This window comes from Muscardinus avellanarius, assembly GCF_963383645.1.
Source record: "Muscardinus avellanarius genome assembly, chromosome: 6".
In the NCBI taxonomy this organism is placed as follows: Eukaryota; Metazoa; Chordata; class Mammalia; order Rodentia; family Gliridae; genus Muscardinus; species Muscardinus avellanarius.
The window spans coordinates 53843881-53861883 of NC_137791.1; the positions used below are offsets into that span (position 1 = coordinate 53843881).

At 42.4% G+C, this 18003-nt stretch overlaps 1 pseudogene across 1 annotated transcript; it reads left to right on the forward strand.

Annotated features, from left to right (window-relative positions):
- The first annotated feature begins 16806 nt into the window (after positions 1-16806).
- Positions 16807-17423, forward strand: LOC308264046 (low molecular weight phosphotyrosine protein phosphatase-like; annotated as a pseudogene). The gene has a single exon. The product of its transcript is annotated as a low molecular weight phosphotyrosine protein phosphatase-like (transcript).
- Positions 17424-18003: the final 580 nt, after the last annotated feature.

Consider the following 18003-nt stretch of genomic DNA (forward strand, 5'->3'; position numbering starts at 1 on the left):
TTATGGTTTTGGAGAAACTGTCTCTGGGAACCCCTGTTAGGGTCCCAGACACAATTTCCCTCAAACCACCACATAACCCAAAAAAAACAGAAAAACGGTGGGTTCTTGTACTGATGAGTATACATAGCTTGGACACTTGCAGAAGATTTAAAGAAGTTTATTAAAAAGATAGAAATACAGAAGATAGTTACACCCCATGCCAGAATCATGGGGGGTTGGTCTGAACCAATTCACCACTCCAAGATACAGCATGTGGACTGGACTTTTTATACCCATGACCTCCATCTTGTTTACATAATTCTGACTTAGTAAACATCCCTGTAAGTTTCCTCCCCCAGCAAGGTGTGGCAAGGTGTCTCCTTTCATGAAGTTCGACCCCTCCTACCACCCTAGCTAGCTTATCTAATAATGTAGATCTGTCTTTAGACAGAAAGGCCTAGTTCCCCTCTCTTAGCGACTTGCTAATTACTTTTAGCTAGGTTAATTTACATTGGAATAGTTGCCTGCTTTTAGGCAGAAACCAAGTCCTTTCACAGATTTGCCCCTCACCCAGTATTTGGAATAAATTAATAATCATAGCTTTCTCAAATCTTTCTAGGCCATTCTTAATACTGGTACACCCCACATGCTCAGGAATTCTGGACAACATACTATATAAGAAAAATGCTCCAGAGGAGGTCCAAGATGGTGGTGGCGGCAGCAACGGCCAGTATCTGGAAGAGGCAGATAAATTCATTCTAATCTACCCTGAACTTTTGAGGAAATCTCCCCAAAAATAGTGTGTACCTGCCCCACATGCTCAGGAACTCTGGGCAACATACTATGTAAGAAAAGTGTTCTACCTCCGGGCTACACTCCCAGACCTATTTTATATTTTTTTTTTATTTAGAAACAGGGTCTCTTAAGCCAACGAGGCTGGCTTCGAGCCTGCGCTATCCTCCTGTCTCTGCCTCCCAAGCACAGGGATTACAAGCACCACCACGCCCGGCACTAAGTACCACTTTTAAGAGCCATGTTTTGGGTCCTGAGCAACACAGCCCTCAGCCCTTAGCCCTGGGGACCCTAGCAACACTGAGAAGTTTGGAGGAATGGGAAAATATGTGGAGTATGTATGGAATGATGGAGGCAGCAGGACTAAGCTGAGCATGGAGATGCTGATTATTTCATGATCACCAGGCATGACAACGGTCATCAGGTGTGACGATGGATAGGTCACCTGAGTTCTCTGAGCCCCAGTGTCCTAATTTATAAGGTTCACTTGGGAAATACTTACATAGCACCCAGTCTGTGCCCCTGAAGGCTGGTCTAGGTGCTGGGAGCAGGAATCTGCCCTACTGGAGTATCCTCTTGGACATCAAATTACCAGGTTCCAAAGCTCATTTGTGGGTCTATTCTCAGGAGCTCAAGGTAGCTGTCTGTACACCCCACCATCCTGGACACTGGGCTTGCAACCATTGCTGACAAGGTGGGCCTGAGCCTCTTCTGGTCTACTGTCTTGTGTGTGTGTGTGTGTGTGTGTGTGTGTGTGTGTGTGTGTGTGTGTGTATGTGTGTGTGTGTGTGTGTTATGGAGAGCTGACAAATACATTATAGTAGTTGGACAGGCACACCCCCTGAGCCAAGCTTTCTGTGTTCAAATTCTTTATTTCCCTCATCTGTAAACTGGGGAGAAGCCTGATTGGACTCTGAGGGGACTAAATAAACTAATATCTAATCAAATATAATCAAATCAAAGCGAGCCATGTCAGCCACTACAATGGTGTTGAGTCTGTTCCAAGGAGCAGAACTGGGGAATGGTGGCTTTAAGGGGAAACTGAAACTATCTTGTTGCTTTATAGCAACATTGTGTGATTTGAGTGTCTTCCCTGTGCTGTCAAAGGGGGGCACAGAGATGGCAACTCACGCTCCCCCCGGGATGGCAGGTGAGGATGCGAAGGCTGCCAAGTGGTCCAGATGCTGAGAGCAGCGTGAACCGAAGACCCCAGGAGGCAGCTGTTGACTGCAGGGGGTGGACTTAGGATGGATTTACAGAGGAGGTGATGCTAGGTCAGTGGGCTGATGGTTGCCCAGCAGGGAAAGCAAAGACGGGCGTTTGGTTGTAGGCCAAAGGGTGGTGTGTACAAGGAAGGCCCCAGAGCACAGTACAGCCCGGCACATGGCCTTAGTGAGGAGTCGTGGGGCCCGGAGTCGTGAGGAGTCGTGGGGAGAGACCCAGCTGGAGTGTGCGCAGACTTGGCCATCCCGGGAGGCTTTGGAAGCCAGGCCAAAAGTAGGGATTTTATCCTGGAGAGAGTTGAGAAAGAGCTCTCTGGCATCAGCATGGAGAGATGAATTGGAGGCAAGACAGGGAACAGAGAGAGGAATTAGGAGACGGGCCAGAGCCCAAGCATGACCACACCAGGGACTGAACGGTGACAAGGGAGTGCGGAGAGAAGGCAGGGGATGAAGAGCATAGGTCTGTCCTAGGGAAGGAGCTGTGCACCAAGGGACAATTTAGGTGGTGATGGGCAATCAAGTGCAGGGGAACTCGCCCACAGTACAGAGCAGGGGTCATGAATGGTTACTTATAGGTCATCTACTGCTATGTAATAAATCACCCCGTACTTTTTGGCTTAACACAACACATATCTATCTTATCCTATCTTATCTACAGTTTGTATGGGCCAGGAATCCCAGGTATGGTTTAGCTGGGTGTTCTTGCAAAATGACAATGCAAGTGCCTGTGGTCTCAGTTTAAGGATCAGCTTGGAGAGGAGCCCCTTCCAAACTCGCATTGCTGTCAGCAGCCTTCAGGTCTTTGTCAGCTGCTGCCTGCAGTCATAGATCCCTTGCCATGTGGGTCTTATTGCAGCTTCCCTCCAGAGCAAATTAAGATGAGAGGGAGAGAGAGCGCCAGGTTTGGTGGTGGTGCTCACATGTAATTCCAATACTTGGGAAGCTGAGACAGGAGAATTGTAGGTTCAAGACCAGCCTCAACAATGTAGTGAGACTCTCAGCAACCTAGCAAGACTGTTTCAAAACAAAAGTAAAAAATGACTGAGAGTGTATCTCAGAGATAAAATACCCCATGGGCTCAATCCCTAGTACCACAAAGAAAAAGAAAAAAAAAAAAGAAAAGAAAAAAAAGATGAAAGTCAGTCTATTTGTAACCTAACCTCAAAAGTTACATTCTATCATAGTTACAGTCTTCTGTTAATTAGAGTCAATTGCGGTGATACACACCTGTAATCTCAGTACTTGGGAGGCTGAGACAGGAAGATTGCAGGTTTAAGAACAGCCTCAGAAACGTGGCAAGGCTTTCAGCAACCTAGTAAGACCCTATTTCAAAACAAAAAAATTAAAGCAGGCTGGGGATGTGGGTCAGAGGTACAATGTTCCTGGGTTGGTTCAATCTCCAGTACCACAGAAAAAAGAAGTGAGCTACTAGTTCTAACCCACACTCAAGGAGAAGGACATTTGACAAGGATATGTACATAAAAAAGTAGAAATCACTGGAGACCATCTCAGTGGTTAGGCTCACTCTGATATTTGTCTTTGGAAATATATCAGTGTTGCTAGTGCCTGACTTTTCAAGAAAAGTTATAAGTAAATTCATTTTTAAAAAATAGGGTCTTGCTAAGTTGCTGAAGGTCTTGCTAAGTTGCTGAGGTTGGCCTTGATCTTATGATACTCCTGTCTCATCCTCCCAAGTACTGGGAATAGAGATTTACACCTCCATGCCCAACTAAGATCAAATTTCTATGTGACATCTTCTACTTTTTAAATACTGGCCATCAGTCCAAACAATTTTATATGCTATAAGTCAGATAAAACATGCCTCTCAGCATGACTCATGTGCCTATATTATAGCATAGGAACCATGGTAGAGAGAGTAAGATTAGCGATAAGGGGGTAACAGGCTAGGGTGTTTGGGAAAGCAGGGAAAAGAGAGTCACTGTTAAACCACTGGGACCTGAAGAAGTATGAATCCAATCACTTGATCCATGTCTCTGTATTCATATAAATCCTATCATCATATTGATGAAAAATGACTTGTTTTCAGGAAAGGCAAGGCTTTGATCTTTGATCTGACAGCTGAACATCTATAAAATAAGACACTTTGACATCCACAGCTCTGATCTCAATTGGACAGGTGGTTTCCTGCACAGTAATAGAAGAGAAAGACAATTGAGCATTATTAGATAAGAGGGAATGTTCTCACACACAGGAAAACAGCTTTTTCCTTTGAAAAACCATGATAAAGAATGGAGGCTGACTGACAGAATCAGAGCTCCCCAAACGTCAGAAGTGCTGTCTCAGCTGCACTCTGGCCTCTGTTAGAGAAGATGAGAACTGTTTTCAGACACATATTGAACACACCTTGGTGTTAGCTGACTCAGGAAGGAATGTACTGGCAAAATTAGCCTGTTCCTGGAGTGTGTCAAAGAAGTAAGGTGCAGCCTGGGCTTTTCATAAACAAAGCAAACGCCTTGGTGAAGCTTAATTTATATGTATTCACTTAATTTATATGTATTCACTAAGAGCTCAGTAAGCAAAACCAAAACCAAAACAACAACAACAAACTCCTTGGTGGAAAACCTTTGTGGCTCCTTCATTTAACAAGTCCTTATGTAGTACACTCATGTGCTAGATGCTGGAGATACTGTCGGAAAGGTAGCCAAGGTCACCCTGGCCGGTGCCTTACAGACTAGAGGACAAGACAGGCATCCATTAGTAAAATAAAGTAAAACAGCAGCAACAAAAAACTTTGATGTGTATTTGGTGAGAGGAAGTAGGGGTGCTATGAAGGCTCCTCCCCACGTGACCTATCTCAAGCCCCCGGCTTGGGAAAGTCATCCAGAGAACGGAAGGATGAGCACGAGTGCGCAGGGTCACTGGTAGCGAGCGGGGGGACTTCGGGCTGTTTACTATTTAAGTGGTACTATATCAAACATAGTTTACATATTTTACATTCAGAATTGGATTTTTTCTCTCTCACCATCTAAACTATTCTACTACATCCTGGAAGAGAAAGTGAGTTCACAATCACATAAGAATCACAAAGTAGAAAATAAATATTTCTTAAAATATTAATGACAGTGGGACCTTTTGCCCAAAACACAAATCCTATATATTTTTTATCCCACTTCTTTTGTCTCATGGCAGAAGCTAAGTAAAGCTAAAAGATGAGCGCGCATGCCAGGTGAGGTTGGGAGAAACCTCATACTCTGTCGGTGGAATTTAAAATGATGCAACCGCGTAGGAAAAGAACCTGGCAGTGTACCAAACACTAAAGGAGAGAGTTGCCATCCTAGGTTTATACCCAAGAGAAACAGAAACGTATGTCTGCCTGAAAGCATGTACATGAGTGTTTATTCATAACATTCACAATACTGAAAAGTGGAAACCACCCAAATGTCCATCAGCTGATGAAGCAATAGACAGAATGTGGTCCAACCATACAATGAAAAGCAATTTGTCCATAAAAAGAATGAAGACTGATGTATGCTACAGTCTGGGTGAACCTGGAAAGTGTTGTGCCAAGTGAAACACACCAGTCACAAAAGATGACATATTACATGATTTCATTTCTATGCAATGCCTGACCAAAGCCAGATCTCTACACCCAGAGAATAGCTTAGGGCTAGGGGGAGAATAAGAAAACAGGGGAAAGGTCATAAAGAGTATAGGGTTTTGTTTTGTTTTGTTTTAGTATTCAGGATTGAACACAGGAATAGTCTACCTCCAAGCAACACCTCTAACATTTTTTATCTTTATTTTTGAAACAAGGTCTTGCTAAATTGCTGAGGCTGGCCTCAAACCTGCAATCCTCCCATTTTAACTTTGCTTATACTGGGATTATAGGTACACACTACCAAGCCCAGCTTAAGGTTCCTTCTTCCTTCCTTCCTCCCTTCCTTCCTTCCTTCCTCCCTCCCTTCCTTCCTTCCTTCCTCCTTCCCTCCCCTCCCTTCCTTCCTTCCTTCCTTCCTTCCTTCCTTCCTTCCTTCCTTCCTTCCTTCCTTCCTTCCTTTCTTTCTTTCTCCTTTCTTTCTTTCTCTCTCCTTCCTTTCTTTCTCTCTTCTTTCTTTCTTTCTTTTTCTCTCTCCTTTCTTTCTTTCTTTCTTTCTTTCTTTCTTTCTTTCTCTCTCTCTTTCTTTCTTTCTTTCTTCCTTTCTTCCTTTCTTTCTTTTCTTTCTTTTTCTTTTTGGTCCTGGGGACTTAACTCAGGGACCTTCTACATTCAAGCTATTCCACCTGCCTATTTTATTTTTTATTTTGAAACAGGGTCTCACTAGGTTGCAAAGGGCCCTGCTAAGTTGCTGAGGCTGGCATGGGACCCTCCTGTCTCAGTCTCCCAAGGACTGAGGTTACAGGTATGGGCCACCACGCCCGGCTTCGGGTTTCTTTTTAAGATTGTGGTGCTGGTTGCATAGATCCGTGTGCTGTGGTTTGGATCTTTGTGTGTTAAAGGTGCAGTCCCCAGGGTGGCACTACTGGGAAGAGGTAGGGCCTTGTAAGAGGGCCGTAGGTCATTGGAGGTATGCCCCCAAATGGATTAGGGACTCTGGCCTGTTAAGTCTTTCTCTTTGCTTTCTGGCTCCTTATGCACATGGTTTTGCTCCACCACACAGTCCTCCCCCCAACAGGACCAGTGGATGGGGATGCTCAGTCTTAGAGTGGAAGCTCTGAGCCAGCATAAACCTTTTCTCCTTATAAGTGAATTATCTCAGGTATCTTGTTACAATGATGGAAAGCTGACTGCACAGTAAATATGCTAAAAAAAAAACATTAAATTGTATCCTTTAAATGGGTGACTTTAATGGTATATGAACTTTACCTCAATGCAACTGTTAAAAAAGGAAGGGAAAAAAAAAAAACATGATAGCTCCTCATTCTTCCTAAGTTGGTAGTGAAAGCAACAGAGAAGGCGTGGAGTTTGACTCACGATGCTGAAACAGCTCAGCGCTTCCCAGGGAAGGTCCTCTGGCTTTTGCCTTCTTTTCCTTCTATAGATTTTTTCTTCTTTCTCAATTAACACCAGGAATAATTAATATATACTTAATATTTTTATTCTTCTATTAAAACCTTTATCCTCTAGCCTCTGGATATGTGCAACATCTTTACTTTGGTATGGATTTGTGATGTTTTACCCTTCTATTCTGTAACCCAAGACTTTCATTTTCAGATCACCCCCACAGCTTCTTAGCCATCTCCATGTATTTACATTTCAACCTTTCCCTATGGCTTTCACCTCGCCACTTCCCCATTAATTTACCGGATTCCACTTCATGGAGCAGCTGATAACTCATCAACCAGTCACAATTCCATTAGCTTTCCTCTCCCGGGGCCCAGGAAAGTAACTGAGGTTAGACGTGACTGATCGGATGATCCCAACTGAGCCAGTGGCAGTGAATATTTTAGAAGTCGGGAAAGCTGTCGGGTGAAAATTAAAATTAATGTTTATATAGAAACACGATGAAGAAATTGTTAAGTTAAAAACTGATATTTATGAAAACACAAAATTATTTGATCAGACTATTCTTTTCCCCTCATTTGATACAATAAGATTAAAATGTTTAACTCTGGCTAATTCACCAACTTGGCAAGTAACTTCCAAGTCCAAATGTCATAAAAGTTTGTCTTTTTAATGTATCCCATTTGTGGCCACAGATTTACCTTTCTTTTAATTTATAACACAGTTTAATATTAAGGTATTTGCATTTTATAAACACACATGAGATTGGTGTTGGGAAGTCAGCCAAGAGTAAGCAAAGAGTTCCTGGGAAAATCTACTTACTTTCAAAACTGTGCTGGAGCTAATTTGCCAAGAGAATAACTCACATGTCGATTATTGAGGGTTAGCTGTGTAATCCCCAAAGATCAAAATGCTGGTTAATGATTCCTACTGAGAGAGAGCTTTACTGCCTATTTCTGTGTTGCAGGGATTTTACATATATTACCTGAAATTCTCACAATAAACTTATGAGGTAGGCACTACTATCTACCTTTTCTAGATAAGGAATCTGGTGCCCAGAGAATCTAAATGCTGGACCCAAGGCCCAAGAGATCTCACTGACCCAGCCATGACTTGAGAGATGTGGGTTTATCTTGTACACAACATTGCCTCATTCATTCATTCAGTCAGTCACTCATTCATTCATCCATCCATTGAGTCATTATTGCAATTGCTCTGATTGTGGGGAAGAAACAACTTGAAGAAAAGCCAGGCCAGACATTAGTATCGTGTGTGTGTGTGTGTGTGTGTGTGTGTGTGTGTGTGTGTGTGTGTGTACGGAACCCAGAGGCATTCTACCTCTGACCTATACTCCCAGCCCTTTTTACTTTCTGTTTTGAAACAGAGTCTTACTAGACTGCTAAGAATCTGGACAGCTGAGGCTGTCCTGGAACTTGCAATCCTCCTGTCTTAGGCTCCTAAGTACTGGTATTACAGGCATACACCACCATGCCCAGCTCAGAGGTTAGTATCTTTATTATAAACAGTTTTAATGGCAAAGCATAAAAGGACCAGATTCCTTAGTAGAGGCCAATATCTATATAAAAATAGTTTTCTACAATGAAGGGTCTCCAGTCAATAGGGACTGTTGGTGGGAAGATCTCAGTTGAGTCTGTGTCAGTCTCAGCGGTGACACCTCCCTCCCTGAACGCCAAACTGCTTCAGATGTTACTCTAAAAAGAGTGATTTTCCTTTGATATGTAAAGTTCAAAGAAACTTTGTTAGACTATAGTTGAATGTAGGTGAAAAAAAAGCTCTGGGTTTGCTGGTAAACTGTGGCCCCCACCCAAACTGCAAATATTTGAGCAAAATCAGGAAAGTGCAAAATGGCAAAGTGGAAATGAAGGGAAGTGGACCACCCAGGAGTCTGGAAAAGGACTTTGATGCCCTTTGGTTTTCTTGTATGATCAGCATTTAAGTCAGGCCAAGACAAATAATAATCAAAGTAGTAGTATTTTATCTCATGGTTGTATGTGCAGGCTAGATAGCCACTCAGCTAAAAAAAAAAAAATACAGTATTCAAAGTTCTTTTCAGTAGAGATCTCACTAGTGATTTTTATTAGTATTAATGTAATAATTTCTAAAGAGAAAAGTCAACTCATTCTCTTCCCACTTACACTTTCATGTTAGAAAAATCTCTTTGTCACGATTAAGAATGGAGGTATTTCAGCCACGCACCATGGTGGTACACACCTGCAATCCCCGTACTTGGGAGGGAACGACAGGGTATTGCAGGTTCAAGGATAGCCTCAGCAACTTAGCAAGGCTCTCAGCAATTTAGGGAGACTCTGTTTCAAAATAAAAATAAATAAATAAAAGGGAGCCAGGCATGGTGGTGTACACTGTAATCCCAGTACTTGGGAGGCTAAGCTGGAAGGATCACAGGTTTGTGTAGCTCAGAGGTAGAATGCCCTGGGTTCAGTTCTCAGAGAAGAAGAAGAAGAAGAAGAAGAAGAAGAAGAAGAAGAAGAAGAAGAAGAAGGAGGAGGAGGAGGAGGAGGAGGAGGAGGAGGAGGAGGAGGAGGAGGAGGAGGAGGAGGAGGAGGAAGAGGAGGAGGAGGAGGAGGAGGGAGAGGAGGAGGAGGGGGAGGAGGAGGAAGAAGAGATGAAGGGGAAGGGGAAGAGGAGGAGTAATATTTCATAAAATGGTCCTTGCAATATAATAAGAAGTTGCTAGGAGGCTGCTGTTCCCATAACTGAGTATTCTAGATAAGGGAAATAAAGTAGGCAAAATAATGGCACCTCAAACCATTTACAGTTTAATCCCCACAACCTGTGGCTGTTACCTTACCTGGCAAAAGGCCCTGTGCAGGTGAGATTAAGTGAAGGACTATGAGATGGGGAGGGTATCTAAGTGGACCCAATCTAAACACATGAGTTATGAAAAGTAAAGAACCTTTTTTCAGAGGAAGGTTAGAAAGACATGTGATGATCCAGGGTTGGTGGCACACACCTCTTTCTAGCTTCTTAGTCCAGAGTTAAGAACCTGTTAAAAAAATCTTTGTTATTTGTACTTATCTGTTAGATTGTTTCTTTGTTTCATAACTCACTAAGAAATTAATCAAATGCTGATATCTTAGAGATTGTTTCTTTGCCTTTCCTCTGTCTGAAGACCTATAGTGCAATTTAATTATCAATCAAAAGGGCACCCCCTTTATTATAAAGAAATTTACCAGCAGATGTGGTTGTGTACCCCTGTAATGCCAGTACTTGGAAGGCTGAGACGGGAGGATCTCAGGTTCACAGCCAGCCTCAGCAAGTAGTGAGACTCTCATCAACCTAGCAAGACCTTGTTTCAAAATAAAAATAAAACAGGGTTGGGGGTGTGGCTTAGAGGTAGAATAACCCTGGGTCCAATTCCCAGTACAAAAAAGAAAGAAAGAGATGAAAGAAAGAAAGAAAGAAAGAAAGAAAGAAAGAAAGAAAGAAAGAAAGAAAGAGAAAGAAAGAAAGAAAGAAAGGCAAGCTACCTTATAGCCAAGTACTATTCTCAGCTTACCACCAAAGGTTTCAGTTGGACTGAACAATACAAAACAAATGGAATTCAGTGGGCTCACAAACCAATATTATCATTATTATCACTATATCTCAAATACAAAAATTGGGCACATTCCAATTTATTATCACTGTTGCTAAAAACAAACTGCATTTTCTATTTATAAAGAAATTAAGGCAAAGTATTTTGTCTGAGACTGACATGAAGATAAAGTGCAAAGTATAACTCAGATTACCATTAGCAGATAGGTCTTCATATCACAGACCTTTCTGAATCAAATAAAACCAAACTTTCTGACTTAGTTAAGTAAGTCAAGTTAATATCATCTAGTCTGAGGATCATTTTCTTTGTATAAGACGTAGAAAGGGAGCTGGGCGTGGCAACACTTGTCTTAAAATCTTAGTACTTGGGAGGCTGAGACAGGAGAATTGAAGGTTTAAGGCCAGGCTCAGCAACTTAGGCCCTCGGCAACTTAGTGAAACCCGGTTTCAAAATTAAAAAATAAAATAGGCCGGACATGGTGGTGCACACTTGTAATCCCAGGACTTGGGAGGCTGAGACAGGAGGATTGTGATTCTCAGACAGCCTCGGCTACTTAGTGAGTCCCTGTTTCAAAAAAATAATAATAAAAAAAATAGGGCTGGGGGTTTGGCTTGGAGTTGAATGCCCCTGGATCAATCCCCAGTACAAAGTAAAAGTAGAAACGGGAACAATATTTCTGTTTTGCGCTCTCAGCCTATTCCTCTCTCACCTATTCCCTCTCTTTCTTGCTCATTATAACCCACCATGCCCCAGAAGAATTGTCTAAACTCTATTCCCTGCTGCCATAGACGGAGTGATTGGCACAGGGCATTCCTACAATAAAACTTTAGTTCATTCATTTAGCTTTGTGAAAAGTTAAGTTTTCCAGGAAGCAAATGAAACCCAAGCTTCAGGCCCCTCTCCTGGTGGGCTTCTCTTACACACAAGCTGCTTCCAAGCCTCGTGTGACTTAGTCACACAGTTACAGATTTTTGTGAAAACTGCAAAAGCAGAATACTTTGATCGCAATTCTTAAAATATTGTCTCTTTCCATTTTGACTTCTATCACACTGCAACCTTGTGTGACGACTGGAGGCAAGAGGATGTCAGGAATCTGATTAAGGGGAAGAGCTGAGAGTACATTAGGTTTTGGTCTGAGCTTCCAGACACTGCCTGCTCTAGGGCCAGCTTACCCGGCACCACGCTGAAGGATTATCAGGGGCCTGAGAATGTGTTATGCAAACCTCGGCACTGAAAGTACGTGAGGAGAGGAAAAACAAACCCAGGTTTGCACTGTTCAGGGGCCAGAAGCAGTTCTGTGGAAAATTCTTCCAAGCATTAGATATGGCAAAGTGTAAGCAAAGGATTTGGTTCTCATCGAGGCCTCATCAAGACGAAAATTCTCTCCTGTCAGGAATATACTTGATAATACGTTATATATAATTATAAAGCCCAAATACATTTTTATGAGTATCATCTAAAATAGATTTTCTTAGAATTCCTGTGCTTCTGTTGCATGATTCTGTAGCAGCGGGTACATCCATGTGTGAGGTTATATGTTTAATGCATTTCTATCAATAATAAAACACAAATTTTGACCAACCATGCTAGAGGAAGAAAATTTGTTTTCTTTTCTTTATGCAGAAGTGTGGCTGTGTAAGAGCTAGAGTATGGAGGGGACTATAAAGACATGTCAGAGAAGGCAAAAGCAAAAGTAATATATATTTCTAGATTTAGGAGTAGTCTTAGTCCATTTTGTCCTACTACAGCAAAATACCTGAGACTATGTAATTTATAAAGAACAAAGACTTTTTTTTTTTATTTCTTGCAGTTCCAGAGCCTGGAAGTCCGTGGCCTGGGGCCCCACATCTGGCGAGGACATTCGTATAGCATCATCTCATGGCAGGAGGCAGGAAGCAGGAAGCAAGAGTGTATGTGAGGACCAGGCGTGGTGGCGCACGCTTGTAATCCCCGCGCTTGCGAGGCGGAGACAGGAAGATGGCGCAGGTTCGAAGCCAGCTGCACGTGCTGGCTTAGGAGACCCTGTTTCCAAATAAAAATATAAAATAGTCCTGGGAGTGTAGCCTGGAGGTAGAAGGGCTTCCAGGAACCCCAGTACCACCAAAAAAAAAAAGAGTGTATGTGAGGGAGACAGGAAGGGAAGGGGACAGACTCTCCTCCATCAGGAACCTGCTCCTGAGGTACCACATTAATCACCTCTCAAAGTTCCCACTTCTCATACTGTTGTTTGGGGGCTTAAGTTTCAACATATGAACTTTGGGAGAAATATTCAAACCTTGTAGGGTATTTGTAGTATTTATCAGCATTCTCATATTTCTCATTTATTTTTATTTTTTCTTATTTTTCATAGGTAGTTGCTTTTATATCTAATTTCATTTTTTTTTAAAATTTCGATACTGGGAATGGAACCCAGGGACATTCTACCTCTGAGCTACACTCCCAACCTTATTTTATTCTTTATTTTGAAACAGGGTCTCACTAAGTTGTGGAGGGTCTTACTAAGTAGCTGAGGCAGGCCACGAACCTGAGCTCCTCCTGTCTTAGCCTAATTTCATATTTATAATTTTGTATTTTTTCTTTCTTCGTGTGTGTGTGTGTGTGTGTGTGTTACTAGGGACTGAAACCAAGAGCATTCTACCTCTGAGCTACATCCCCAGCTCTATTTTATTTTATTTTATTTTATTATTTATTTATTTATTTATTTATTTACTTGGTGGTACTGGGGATCCTGGAAGCCCTTCTACCTCCGGGTTACACTCCCAGACCTATTTTTTTTTTTTTTATTTGGAAACAGGGTCTCCTAAGCCAGCACGGCTGGCTTCGAACCTGCGCGATCCTCCTGTCTCTGCCTCCCAAGCGCGGGGATTACAAGCGTGCGCCACCACGCCCGGCTTTATTTTTTATTTTGAAACAGAGGCTCACTTAGTTGCTGAGGGCCTCACTAAGATGGCCTCAACCCGGCCTCAACCCTGTGATCCTCCTGTCTCAGTCTCCCAAGTGCTGGGATTATGATGTGCTGCGACATCCAGCTTGTACTCTTTTTTTAAGTGAGAACGTCAAGCTCACCAAAGCCATGTCCATGTTCATCATCATTTCTAATCACTAATTGCCCAAATCTGGCAATTTATGGTGGAGGTCTTTATTGGCCATTGAAAGCCATTGGTTTACTTGGTTATCTTTTGTGTCTAAACTCACTGGCAAAATAAGAGAAAACAAACAAAACTTTATGACACTTCTGAGAGCTAGATTTATAGTTATATCCCAAGCACAAGTGTCAAACCGAGATTAGTTAGCACCAAGTGCTTTTCTCCATCTCTGCTTTCAGGGGAACCCAGATTAAGAAATATGCCTGTATTTGTTGGTTGCAGTTGTCATAACAGAGTACCACAAAGTGGGTGGCTTACCCAATGGAAATTTATCTTCTCGCAGCTCTGATGGCCAGAAAGAAGGCTGGACCGCAGGGCTCTGGGGTGCCGCCTCTGAGGGCTGGGCAGGGGATCTGTGCTAGAGCTCTCTCCTGGCTTCTGGTGCTGCACGGCTTGTTGCTGCCTTACCCGAATTTCTGCTTCGTCCTCATGAGCATCACGTGCCTCTATGTCCAAATTCCCTCCTTTTCTAAAGGTACCAGTCATTCCGGAGTAGTGCCCACTCTAACGACCTCATCTTGCCTTGTCTACATCTACAGAATCCCTGTTCGCGAATCAGGTCGCATTCCGCGGTAGTGAGATTAAGTCGTCAACATATCTCTTGGAAAGACACAATTTGACCCATAACAATGCTTTAATCTATTTTTGTACTTTTCTTCATTACAAAAGTAAGCAAGAATAGTACCCAATGTTGGTAAGAATATCCTAATGTGGCCGGGTGTGATGGCATGTGCCTGTAATCCCAGTGTTTGCAGCCAGCCTCAGCAACTTAGTGAGACCCTGTTTCAAACTAAAAATGGGCTAGGAGTGTGGCTCAGAGGTAGAATGCCCCTGGGTTCCAGCCCCTTTCCCCCACCCCTCTCCAAATACAGTAAAGTGTGGTGAAGTGTTCGTTCCCATACGTTGCTATGGAGAATGTCAATGGGAGCATTAGAGACATGAAATTTAAGCTCACACTAGGATATAAACTCCATGACGTCAGGGACCGTGTCCATCTTTCTCTCCACAGGCATCTCAGCTGCAAACACAGAGCTTAGCACACAACAGGCACTCAACACAGACTTGGCTTCGAATGAATGCATGTCTTAAAATGCATTGCAGTATGTTTATGCTTTGGCAACGATTTAGGAGACTCAGACAGGCAAATGTTGTCAAATACCAGAATCTTGACTTAATAGATGGGAAGGGCCCACCCCGCCTAAATAACTATCTGAAATAATAATTTAGGTCTTCATAAAAAGTGATGTTTGGATCTTTATAAAAATAATGAAATGTAAATATAATAAAACTCATACAATGGAGTAAAAACTAAAATTATATTTCAGTTAGCTATATAGAAAATATACACATATTTTATATTCATTAAAGCACAAATAATCAAATGCCCAGTTTCTTCCCCTAAGAAATTGTAAAAATACTCATCCTAGTTATTTTTCACCTTTAAAATGTCATTAAAAACTTCACGTCTCATGAAAACCCGAAGGATTCCCTATTTGAGTTAGACTAGGTTCTACTATCATTCCCTCTTGCAGACTTCAGAACAGTTTTTGTTAGTACTTAGCACATTAGAAGTAATAATTTATTATTATTGTTTTAATGCATAGTTTTGTTACTAATCTGTGTTCTATTTTTCTTGTTTAGTTTTGCTTTTCTTTCTTTCTTTTTTTTTTTTTTTGCTGAAGTATCTCCCAATGCTCGCTTATTGTGTCTGGCATGTATGTGTATATATGTATGTATATATGTATTTGCTGCTCAATAAATATTTGCCAAACCAACTGATAAGTTAATGAATGAATGACCGAAGGAACATATACATGGAAGTGTGACAAGAAGAACGTTTTCTCATGTATAGTCTGGTCCACACCCTTGCGTTGGTCCTCACCTGAGTTTCGCCATCTTCCTGATCAATAGCCTTGTCCTATGGCAGTATTTGCAGGATTGTCATTTTCTTTTCTTCTGACTCTAATTCTCTGTGGAAATTCCTTGCTTTGAGTTTGTCCAAAATAATAGTGTTTATCAATTTTGCCACAAAGGACACTTTGTTCCCTTCAATAAGCTCTGCAAAAATGCCTACTGCTGCTTATTTATTATCAGAGGAAGCTTCCCTTTCTATTTGCACAACCCTGTAGTTTTCTAGCCCTTTAATCTGGGTTCTCTGTGTGCCCTGGTCAGCAGCCTCTAGGTTCTGCCTACATTGTGTGGATGGAAGCTAAATTCTCCTCCTTTTGGTGGACAAAGTACTTTACTGATTGGGGTCAGAGCTACAAACAGATCCCCACTGGGCAGGAATATGAACAGAAAGAAACTTCCTTTGTAACATTAGTATGAATCATTTCTGGCTGCAACAGGGAAAACTGTTTTCTGATTGAACCATTTCAAGTCTGCTGTATCTGTAAAAATCTTATATTATTTCCATTTGGAGGCTACTATAAATCATGATATGTTGATTTATTTTTATTAATTTGTTTATTTTTGTAAAATGTTTTGTATTCCTCAAAGATAGTTTACAAGTAGAGATTATTCTGGACCATCTATTGAGACATTTTTTGGTGGAGGGTCTTAATACAAATTTAAATTGTTTGCCTAAATGCATCAGGAAAAAAATAGGAGGACCCTTTCTACTGAAACTTTCCCCAAATTGCTTATTATAGTTTTTTTTTAAATAATCTTCAGTGATAGTACTGGTGAAAAATATTGCGATTTTTGTTATTTCATTGATTACTATCAAGAACCAACATACAAGCCAGGCGTGGTGTCGCACACTTGTAATCCCAGCATTCAGGAGGCTGAAACAGGAAGATCGTGGTTCAAAGACAGCCTCAGCTACTTAGTGAGGGCATTTGCAATTCAGTGAGACTCTGTTTCAAAATAAAGAATAAAAAATAGGGCTGGGGTGTAGCTCGAAGGTAGAATGCCCCTGGGTTCCATCCCTGGTACCAAAGAAAGAAAGAAGGAAGGAAAGGAAGGAAGGAAGGAAGGAAGGAAGGAAGGAAGGAAGGAAGGATGGAAGGGAACGAAGGAAGGAAAGAAAGGAGAAGGAAGGAAGGAAGGAAGGAAGGAAGGAAGGAAGGAAGGAAGGAAGGAAGGAAGGGAGGGAGGGAATCAACATACAGTGTGTGCTTGAAGATGGCCAGGTGGGTTCCCAAGTCCATGCTGTTTGTGTGTCTGGGCAACATTTGCTGGTCACCCATTGCAGAAGTGGTTTTCAGAAAATTTGTAGCTGAGCAGAACATTTCAGTAACTGAAGGACACAGCATTGCCACATGCACGTGTTAAGTGGGAAACCGCCCAACCATCAAGGGCAGAGTTGCCTGAAGAAGCTTGGCATCCCCATGAGTCACACCGCCTGGCAGGTTGCCAAAGAAGACTTTGTCACGTGTGACTATATACTGTGTATGAATGAAAGTAATCTCAGGGATTCAAATAGAAAAAGTAATCAAGTTAAAAACTGCACAGCTAAAATTGAACTCCTTGGAAGCTATGATCCACAAAAGCAACTCATTAAAGACAATTTCTATTATGGGAATGACTCTGACATTGAGCTGGTGTACCAGAAGCATGTCAGGTGCTGCAGAGACTTCCTGGAGACTTCGGCTAGGGCTGGTCAGGCGCCGCCACCAGCCGGGCCCTCGCCCCCCACCCCCAGCTCTTCTGTTCTCAGCCTGTGCTCCAGTGTGACAATGTTCCTTGGGCTCAGTCCACACCTGTCCCTTCAGCTGACCCTCTGTTTACCTGAAAGATAATTATAGATGGAATCAGTTATATTTTCAGATTAAATAAAAATGCTTGATTCAGAAAGGTCTGGGGTAAAGCCGGGCATGGTGGCGCACGCTTGTAATCCCCGCGCTTGTGAGACTGAGACAGGAGGATCACACGGGTTCGAAGCCAGCCTCAGCCACTTAGTGAGGCTCTCAGCAACTTAGTGAGACCCTGTTTCCAAATAAAATATAAAAAAGGTCTGGGAGTATAGCCCAGAGGTAGAAAGCCTCTGGGTTCCACCCCCAGTACCACCAAAAATAAATAAATAAATAAAAGAAAGGTCTGGAGTATCGTAAGCATTCTTAAGATTAGTGGAACCTCTTGCATTGCCCTAACTACAGAAAAAGCAGAGAAAGCAAACACTGAACAAAATCAAACAATGAAGAAAAAGTAACTGGGAGGCCCAGGTTGGGCCGAGCTCAGGGAGACCTGGATGCTGGTGGAAACCAACACAGGCAGGAAGCCCCGGCCACCTGTGCTCCTGCCCAGGCCTCGTGCCATCACAGCGGCCCGTCCACGGCAGCTCTCCACCTCCACCAGGAGGGTCTTAGCTCACACACACCT